We start from the raw sequence: 10,521 nt of genomic DNA, 5'->3' as shown, positions 1-10,521 counted from the left end.
CATGTTATTACCTCGTTCCCCTGGTACTGGTACCCTGTGTATATAGCCATGTTATTACCTCGTTCCCCTGGTACCCTGTGTATATAGCCATGTTATTACCTCGTTCCCCTGGTACCCTGTGTATATAGCCATGTTATTACCTCGTTCCCCTGGTACCCTGTGTATATAGCCATGTTATTACCTCGTTCCCCTGGTACCCTGTGTATATAGCCATGTTATTACCTCGTTCCCCTGGTACTGGTACCCTGTGTATATAGCCATGTTATTACCTCGTTCCCCTGGTACCCTGTGTATATAGCCATGTTATTACCTCGTTCCCCTGGTACTGGTACCCTGTGTATATAGCCATGTTATTACCTCGTTCCCCTGGTACCCTGTGTATATAGCCATGTTATTACCTCATTCCCCTGGTACTGGTACCCTGTGTATATAGCCATGTTATTACCTCGTTCCCCTGGTACCCTGTGTATATAGCCATGTTATTACCTTGTTCCCCTGGTACTGGTACCCTGTGTATATAGCCATGTTATCACCTCGTTCCCCTGGTACTGGTACCCTGTGTATATAGCCATGTTATTACCTCGTTCCCCTGGTACCCTGTGTATATAGCCATGTTATTACCTCGTTCCCCTGGTACTGGTACCCTGTGTATATAGCCATGTTATTACCTCGTTCCCCTGGTACCCTGTGTATATAGCCATGTTATTACCTCGTTCCCCTGGTACCCTGTGTATATAGCCATGTTATTACCTCGTTCCCCTGGTACCCTGTGTATATAGCCATGTTATTACCTTGTTCCCCTGGTACTGGTACCCTGTGTATATAGCCATGTTATTACCTCGTTCCCCTGGTACTGGTACCCTGTGTATATAGCCATGTTATCACCTCGTTCCCCTGGTACTGGTACCCTGTGTATATAGCCATGTTATTACCTCGTTCCCCTGGTACTGGTACCCTGTGTATATAGCCATGTTATCACCTCGTTCCCCTGGTACTGGTACCCTGTGTATATAGCCATGTTATTACCTCGTTCCCCTGGTACCCTGTGTATATAGCCATGTTATCACCTCGTTCCCCTGGTACTGGTACCCTGTGTATATAGCCATGTTATTACCTCGTTCCCCTGGTACTGGTACCCTGTGTATATAGCCATGTTATCACCTCGTTCCCCTGGTACTGGTACCCTGTGTATATAGCCATGTTATTACCTCGTTCCCCTGGTACCCTGTGTATATAGCCATGTTATCACCTCGTTCCCCTGGTACCCTGTGTATATAGCCATGTTATTACCTCGTTCCCCTGGTACTGGTACCCTGTGTATATAGCCATGTTATCACCTCATTCCCCTGGTACTGGTACCCTGTGTATATAGCCATGTTATCACCTCGTTCCCCTGGTACCCTGTGTATATAGCCATGTTATTACCTCGTTCCCCTGGTACTGGTACCCTGTGTATATAGCCATGTTATCACCTCGTTCCCCTGGTACTGGTACCCTGTGTATATAGCCATGTTATCGTTACTCATTGTGGATTTACTGTTTTAATTGTTATTATTTTTCTATTATTTCTCTTTATTTCTCTCTGCATTGTTGTTAGTCTACACCTTCACTGTTAGTCTACACCTTCACTGTTAGTCTTCACCTTCACTGTTAGTCCTCACCTTCACTGTTAGTCCTCATCTTCACTGTTAGTCCTCACCTTCACTGTTAGTCTACACCTTCACTGTTAGTCCTCACCTTCACTGTTAGTCCTCACTTTCACTGTTAGTCTACACCTTCACTGTTAGTCTACACCTTCACTGTTAGTCCTCACCTTCACTGTTAGTCCTCACCTTCACTGTTAGTCCTCACCTTCACTGTTAGTCCTCATCTTCACTGTTAGTCCTCACTTTCACTGTTAGTCTACACCTTCACTGTTAGTCTACACCTTCACTGTTAGTCTTCACCTTCACTGTTAGTTTTTCACCTTCACTGTTAGTCTTCACCTTCACTGTTAGTCCTCACCTTCACTGTTAGTCCTCACTTTCATTGTTAGTCTATAACTTCACTGTTAGTCTTCACCTTCACTGTTAGTCCTCACCTTCACTGTTAGTCCTCACTTTCACTGTTAGTCCTCACCTTCACCGTTAGTCCTCACCTTCACTGTTAGTTTTCACCTTAACTGTTAGTCTACACCTTCACTGTTAGTCTTTATCTTCACTGTTAGTCCTCACTTTCACTGTTAGTCCTCACCTTCACTGTTAGTCTTCACCTTAACTGTTAGTCTACACCTTACCACACCCCCAACCCCCAGTACCAGAGACTATTCCAGGTAGTTACCACATCCCCAACCCCCAGTACCAGAGACTATTCCAGGTAGTTACCACACCCCCAACCCCCAGTACCAGAGACTATTCCAGGTAGTTACCACATCCCCAACCCCCAGTACCAGAGACTATTCCAGGTAGTTACCACATCTTCAACCCCCAGTACCAGAGACTATTCCAGGTAGTTACCACACCCCCAACCCCCAGTACCAGAGACTATTCCAGGTAGTCACCACATCTTCAACCCCCAGTACCAGAGACTATTCCAGGTAGTTACCACATCCCCAACCCCCAGTACCAGAGACTATTCCAGGTAGTTACCACATCCCCAACCCCAGTACCAGAGACTATTCCAGGTAGTTACCACATCCCCAACCCCCGTACCAGAGACTATTCCAGGTAGTTACCACACCCCCAACCCCCAGTACCAGAGACTATTCCAGGTAGTTACCACATCCCCAACCCCCAGTACCAGAGACTATTCCAGGTAGTTACCACATCCCCAACCCCCAGTACCAGTGACTATTCCAGGTAGTTACCACATCCCCAACCTCCAGTACCAATGACTATTCCAGGTAGTCACCACATCCCCAACCCCCAGTACCAGAGACTATTCCAGGTAGTTACCACATCCCCAACCCCCAGTACCAGAGACTATTCCAGGTAGTTACCACACCCCCAACCCCCAGTACCAGAGACTATTCCAGGTAGTTACCACATCCCCAACCCCCAGTACCAGTGACTATTCCAGGTAGTTACCACATCCCCAACCTCCAGTACCAATGACTATTCCAGGTAGTCACCACATCCCCCAACCCCCAGTACCAGAGACTATTCCAGGTAGTTACCACATCCCCAACCCCAGTACCAGAGACTATTCCAGGTAGTCACCACATCCCCAACCCCCAGTACCAGAGACTATTCCAGGTAGTTACCACATCCCCAACCCCCAGTACCAGAGACTATTCCAGGTAGTTACCACATCCCCAACCCCCAGTACCAGAGACTATTCCAGGTAGTTACCACATCTTCAACCCCCAGTACCAGAGACTATTCCAGGTAGTTACCACATCTTCAACCCCCGTACCAGAGACTATTCCAGGTAGTTACCACATCCCCAACCCCCAGTACCAGAGACTATTCCAGGTAGTCACCACATCTTCAACCCCCAGTACCAACGACTATTCCAGGTAGTTACCACATCCCCAACCCCCAGTACCAGAGACTATTCCAGGTAGTTACCACATCTTCAACCCCCAGTACCAGAGACTATTCCAGGTAGTTACCACATCCCCAACCCCAGTACCAGAGACTATTCCAGGTAGTTACCACATCCCCAACCCCAGTACCAGAGACTATTCCAGGTAGTTACCACATCCCCAACCCCCAGTACCAGAGACTATTCCAGGTAGTCACCACATCTTCAACCCCCAGTACCAGAGACTATTCCAGGTAGTTACCACATCCCCAACCCCCAGTACCAGAGACTATTCCAGGTAGTTACCACATCTTCAACCCCCAGTACCAGAGACTATTCCAGGTAGTTACCACATCCCCAACCCCCAGTACCAGAGACTATTCCAGGTAGTTACCACATCCCCAACCCCCAGTACCAGTGACTATTCCAGGTAGTTACCACATCCCCAACCTCCAGTACCAATGACTATTCCAGGTAGTCACCACATCCCCAACCCCCAGTACCAGAGACTATTCCAGGTAGTTACCACATCCCCAACCCCCAGTACCAGAGACTATTCCAGGTAGTTACCACACCCCCCAACCCCCAGTACCAGAGACTATTCCAGGTAGTTACCACATCCCCAACCCCCAGTACCAGTGACTATTCCAGGTAGTTACCACATCCCCAACCTCCAGTACCAATGACTATTCCAGGTAGTCACCACATCCCCAACCCCCAGTACCAGAGACTATTCCAGGTAGTTACCACATCCCCAACCCCAGTACCAGAGACTATTCCAGGTAGTCACCACATCCCCAACCCCCAGTACCAGAGACTATTCCAGGTAGTTACCACATCCCCAACCCCCAGTACCAGAGACTATTCCAGGTAGTTACCACATCCCCAACCCCCAGTACCAGAGACTATTCCAGGTAGTTACCACATCTTCAACCCCCAGTACCAGAGACTATTCCAGGTAGTTACCACATCTTCAACCCCCGTACCAGAGACTATTCCAGGTAGTTACCACATCCCCAACCCCCAGTACCAGAGACTATTCCAGGTAGTCACCACATTTTCAACCCCCAGTACCAACGACTATTCCAAGTAGTTACCACATCCCCAACCCCCAGTACCAGAGACTATTCCAGGTAGTTACCACATCCCCAACCCCCAGTACCAGAGACTATTCCAGGTAGTTACCACATCCCCAACCCCAGTACCAGAGACTATTCCAGGTAGTCACCACATCCCCAACCCCCAGTACCAGAGACTATTCCAGGTAGTTACCACATCCCCAACCCCCAGTACCAGAGACTATTCCAGGTAGTTACCACATCCCCAACCCCCAGTACCAGTGACTATTCCAGGTAGTTACCACATCCCCAACCTCCAGTACCAATGACTATTCCAGGTAGTCACCACATCCCCAACCCCCCAGTACCAGAGACTATTCCAGGTAGTTACCACATCCCCAACCCCCAGTACCAGAGACTATTCCAGGTAGTTACCACACCCCCAACCCCCAGTACCAGAGACTATTCCAGGTAGTTACCACATCCCCAACCCCCAGTACCAGTGACTATTCCAGGTAGTTACCACATCCCCAACCTCCAGTACCAATGACTATTCCAGGTAGTCACCACATCCCCAACCCCCAGTACCAGAGACTATTCCAGGTAGTTACCACATCCCCAACCCCAGTACCAGAGACTATTCCAGGTAGTCACCACATCCCCAACCCCCAGTACCAGAGACTATTCCAGGTAGTTACCACATCCCCAACCCCCAGTACCAGAGACTATTCCAGGTAGTTACCACATCCCCAACCCCCAGTACCAGAGACTATTCCAGGTAGTTACCACATCTTCAACCCCCAGTACCAGAGACTATTCCAGGTAGTTACCACATCTTCAACCCCCCGTACCAGAGACTATTCCAGGTAGTTACCACATCCCCAACCCCCAGTACCAGAGACTATTCCAGGTAGTCACCACATCTTCAACCCCCAGTACCAACGACTATTCCAGGTAGTTACCACATCCCCAACCCCCAGTACCAGAGACTATTCCAGGTAGTTACCACATCTTCAACCCCCAGTACCAGAGACTATTCCAGGTAGTTACCACATCCCCAACCCCAGTACCAGAGACTATTCCAGGTAGTTACCACATCCCCAACCCCAGTACCAGAGACTATTCCAGGTAGTTACCACATCCCCAACCCCCAGTACCAGAGACTATTCCAGGTAGTCACCACATCTTCAACCCCCAGTACCAGAGACTATTCCAGGTAGTTACCACATCCCCAACCCCCAGTACCAGAGACTATTCCAGGTAGTTACCACATCTTCAACCCCCAGTACCAGAGACTATTCCAGGTAGTTACCACATCCCCAACCCCAGTACCAGAGACTATTCCAGGTAGTTACCACATCCCCAACCCCCGTACCAGAGACTATTCCAGGTAGTTACCACATTCCCAACCCCCAGTACCTGAGACTATTCCAGGTAGTCACCACATCTTCAACCCCCAGTACCAACGACTATTCCAGGTAGTCACCACATCTTCAACCCCCAGTACCAATGACTATTCCAGGTAGTTACCACACCCCCAACCCCCAGTACCAACGACTATTCCAGGTAGTTACCACATCCTGTTCCAGGTAGTTACCACATCCTGTTCCAGGTAGTTACCACATCCTGTTCCAGGTAGGCTTGCAGGGTAATTTGTCTTTTTTTAAAACTTCAATACAGTCTTGTTATTTTAACCTCCAATGATCTCTTATTCTGCTATTGTATGAATGACTTTTCTCCCTGCTCATGCTCTGTCTCTCTCCCTCAACCCTCCCCTCCCCCTTCTCTATAGTGCCTGCACCGCCGGCCCCCCTCTCCATGGACCCCTGGCTGACCACAGCTCTCCATGGACCCCTGGCTGACCACAGCTCTCCATGGACCCCTGGCTGACCACAGCTCTCCGTGGACCCCTGGCTGACCACAGTTCTCCATGGACCCCTGGCTGACCACAGCTCTCCATGGACCCCTGGCTGACCACAGCTCTCCATGGACCCCTGGCTGACCACAGCTCTCCATGGACCCCTGGCTGACCACAGTTCTCCATGGACCCCTGGCTGACCACAGCTCTCCATGGACCCCTGGCTGACCACAGCTCTCCATGGACCCCTGGCTGACCACAGCTCTCCGTGGACCCCTGGCTGACCACAGCTCTCCGTGGACCCCTGGCTGACCACAGCTCTCCAGTGCCCCCTAGCTGTTGCCGCCCTCTGTCACGCCCCTCTGGAGACACTAAAGAAGAAGTTCCCTCTGAAGGATCAAGCAGAAAGAACTGAAGACCAGCAAGGAGCTGTTTGGGAACAGATTACAGTTCAGGCTCTGGGTGGGGCTGGGAAAACACACGTTATAGCTACTAGCTCCATTCCCAGTCATCTCATTTATGCACCATTTTGGAGTGGCTCTGATCTAGCCTAGTGGTTAAGAGGTTGGGCCAGTAATTGTAAAGTTGCTGGTTTTAATCCCCGAGCTGACTAGGTGAATAATCTGTCGATGTGCCCTTGAGCGAGCACCTCACCCCTCTTTTACGCTGCTGCTACTCTCTGTTTATTATCAATGCATAGTCACTTTAATAACTCTACCTACGGTGATGGGAAAAAAATATTTGATCCCCTGCTGATTTTGTACGTTTGCCCACTGACAAAGAAATGATCAGTCTATCATTTTAATTTTAGGTTTATTTGAACAGTGAGAGACAGAATAACAACAACAAAATCCAGAAAAACCCATGTCAAAAATGTTATAAATAGATTTGCATTTTAATGAGGGAAATAAGTCTTTGACCCCTCTGCAAAACATGACTAAGTACTTGGTGGCAAAACCCTTGTTGGCAATCACAGAGGTCAGACATTTCTTGTAGTTGGCCACCAGGTTTGCACACATCTCAGGAGGGATTTTGTCCCACTCCTCTTTGCAGATCTTCTCCAAGACATTAAGGTTTCGAGGCTGACGTTTGGCAACTCGAACCTTCAGCTCCCTCCACAGATTTTCTATGGGACTAAGGTCTGGAGACTGGCTAGGCCACTCCAGGACCTTAATGTTCTTCTTCTTGAGCCACTCCTTTGTTGCCTTGGCCGTGTGTTTTGGGTCATTGTCATGCTGGAATACCCATCCACGACCCATTTTCAATGCCCTGGCTGAGGGAAGGAGGTTCTCACCCAAGATTTGACGGTACATGGCCACGTCCATCGTCCCTTTGATGCGGTGAAGTTGTCCTGTCCCCTTAGCAGAAAAAAACCCCCAAAGCATAATGTTTCCACCTCCATGTTTGACGGTGGGGATGGTGTTCTTGGGGTCATAGGCAGCATACCTCCTCCTCCAAACACGGCAAGTTGAGTTGATGCCAAAGAGCTCAATTTTGGTCTCATCTGACAACAACACTTTCACCCAGTTTTCCTCTGAATCATTCAGATGTTCATTGGCAAACTTCAGACGGGCATGTATATATGCTTTCTTGAGCAGGGGGACCTTGCGGGCGTTGCAGGATTTCAGTCCTTCACGGCATAGTGTGTTACCAATTGTTTTCTTGGTGACTATGGTCCCAGCTGCCTTGAGATCATTGACAAGATCCTCTCGTGTAGTTCTGGGCTGATTCCTCACCGTTCTCATGATCATTGCAACTCCACGAGGTGAGATCTTGCATGGAGCCCCAGGCCGAGGGAGATTGACAGTTATTTTGGGTTTCTTCCATTTGCGAATAATTGCACCAACTGTTGTCACCTTCTCACCAAGCTGCTTGGCGATGGTCTTGTAGCCCATTCCAGCCTTGTGTAGGTCTACAATCTTGTACCTGACATCCTTGGAGAGCTCTTTGGTCTTGGCCATGGTGGAGAGTTTGGAATCTGATTGATTGATTGCTTCTGTGGACAGGTGTCTTTTATACAGGTAACAAGCTGAGATTAGGAGCACTCCCTTTAAGAGTGTGCTCCTAATCTCAGCTCGTTACCTGTATAAAAGACACCTGTGAGCCAGAAATCTTTCTGATTGAGAGGATGTCAAATACTTATTTCCCTCATTAAAATGCAAATCAATTTATGACATTTTTGACATGTGTTTTTCACTGTTCAAATAAACCTACCATTAAAATTATAGACTGATCATTTCTTTGTCAGTGGGCAAACGTACAAAATCAGCAGGGGGTCAAATATTTTTTCCCTCACTGTATGTTTATTGATGTTTACAGTGGAAATGTTTCATAATGTATGTGCAGCAGTGAAGGATGGGGTCACTTTAAATGGGATGACGGGCTCATAGTAACAGATGGAATTAATGGACATTCATTGTGAGCTGTCCTCCCATCACCAGCCTCCACTGGTGTGTAAATGCTTGAATAAGATTTTGGTAATCCTTCTCTCCTGTAGGTAGGGAATGCTGATCACTACAACAGCTGCCTGCAGTCTCTGAAGAGGGGTACCCCAGTTAGAGGCTACAACAGCTGCCTGCAGTCTCTGAAGAGGGGTACCCCAGTTAGAGGCTACAACAGCTGCCTGCAGTCTCTGAAGAGGGGTACCCCAGTTAGAGGCTTTAAGGAGTTCTAGGATATACTAGTCCAAGGTAGGTTAACAGGCCTCATGTGAAATGTACCTGATTTAAAGCAGCGTTCTGTGTGCAGGTAATTCATCTGTGGTTTTGATTGACAGATGGCCTGACTCTGATCAGCACGGATGAGGTGGATGGAAGCACCAGCCAGGTGCAGTAGAGTTGCTAACTAGCTCCTGTATTACAGGGTTGAAGATACCCAGGTTAGGAAAACCTAATAATTCCATGTGGAAGCTTTTTAAAATAAAACATTGTTTAGAATTCCTCATTTATGCAGAGTTATGGAATATTAGAATCCTCGTCTTAATATTTATCTTCAACCTAGCTGTTCCTTTACCTTCAACCTAGCTGTTCCTTTATCCTGACTGGAGCTTGATTCTGTCCTCAGGTCCTGACTGCGGAGGAGAAGAGAGATGGCAGCAGCACCTGTGGTGGACGATACTGGAGATGTGGACCACTTGTATTGTAGGGGCACTCTACCTTGTGTGTGATGTGAGTTCTAACATGGTTCTGCGCCTCTACCTGTCCAGCTGGACATGATGTGAGGTAGAAGACAAGGAGGAGGAGGAGGAGGAGGAGGAGGGAGAAGGAGGAGGAGGAGCAGGAGGAGAAGGAGCAGGAGGAGGAGGAGGAGGAGCAGGAGGAAGGAGAAGGAGGAGCAGGAGGAAGGAGAAGGAGGAGCAGGAGGAAGGAGAAGGAGGAGCAGGAGGAGGAGGAGGAGGAGGAAGGAGAAGTGTCACGGTTTCGGCCGAGGCTGCTCCTCCTCCTTGCTCGGGCAGGCTTCGGCGGTCGTCGTCTCCGGAGTACTAGCTGCCACCGTTGGATGTTTTCGATGTTCGTTTGGTTTTGTCTAGTTGTTGTGCACCTGTTCCCTGTTAGTGTGATTATGTACCCTATATATTGTTCCATTTGTTTGTCATGTGTTGTGTGTAATTGCTTTCCTGTCGTTTGGTGCAGTGCTGTTTGCTAGACTCTCTTTGTTTTACCGTCGCACTATTGTTCGTGCGCAGTTCGGTTTGGGAGTGTTTTACGCACTGTGGCGTATGTTTCGCCTCCGGGTTGTTTGACCCGTGTTATGATTTTTGGATTTTCTAGTAAAGTCTGGATTAACTGAGCTCCTGTGTCCTGCTATTGATTCGCACCACATCCGCATCAGAGTTCGTGACAGAATTACACACCACTATATGGAATCAGCAGGAGCAGCAGCACCTGGGTCGCTTGAGGAGCATGTCCGCGGCCAGGATGACCAGATCCGACAACTGGGGACCGCTCTGCAGGACGTCATCAACACCCTGCACCGTTTGGAGTCCAGAGGGGTACCCACACCTCCACCTACCTTACCACCACCATCGGTCGGTCCGCCCGTCCCAGGCCCGGAACCCAGTGGGATTCGGCTCTCACTCCCGAGGGCGTATGACGGAACAGC

General features: G+C 48.9%; 1 long non-coding RNA gene across 1 annotated transcript; it reads left to right on the top strand.

Moving 5' to 3' along the window:
• The first annotated feature begins 8,683 nt into the window (after positions 1 to 8,683).
• Positions 8,684 to 9,639, top strand: LOC121562595. The gene is made up of 3 exons (XR_005999580.1): positions 8,684 to 9,110; positions 9,197 to 9,298; positions 9,484 to 9,639. It is a non-coding gene; the product is annotated as an uncharacterized LOC121562595 (long non-coding RNA).
• The last annotated feature ends 882 nt before the right edge of the window (positions 9,640 to 10,521 follow it).

The sequence above is a fragment of the Coregonus clupeaformis genome, unplaced genomic scaffold (genome assembly GCF_020615455.1).
Source record: "Coregonus clupeaformis isolate EN_2021a unplaced genomic scaffold, ASM2061545v1 scaf0433, whole genome shotgun sequence".
NCBI classification, from domain to species: domain Eukaryota; kingdom Metazoa; phylum Chordata; class Actinopteri; order Salmoniformes; family Salmonidae; genus Coregonus; species Coregonus clupeaformis.
The sequence above is the reverse complement of the archived record's forward strand: the minus strand, read 5'-3'. Positions and strand labels throughout refer to the sequence as shown.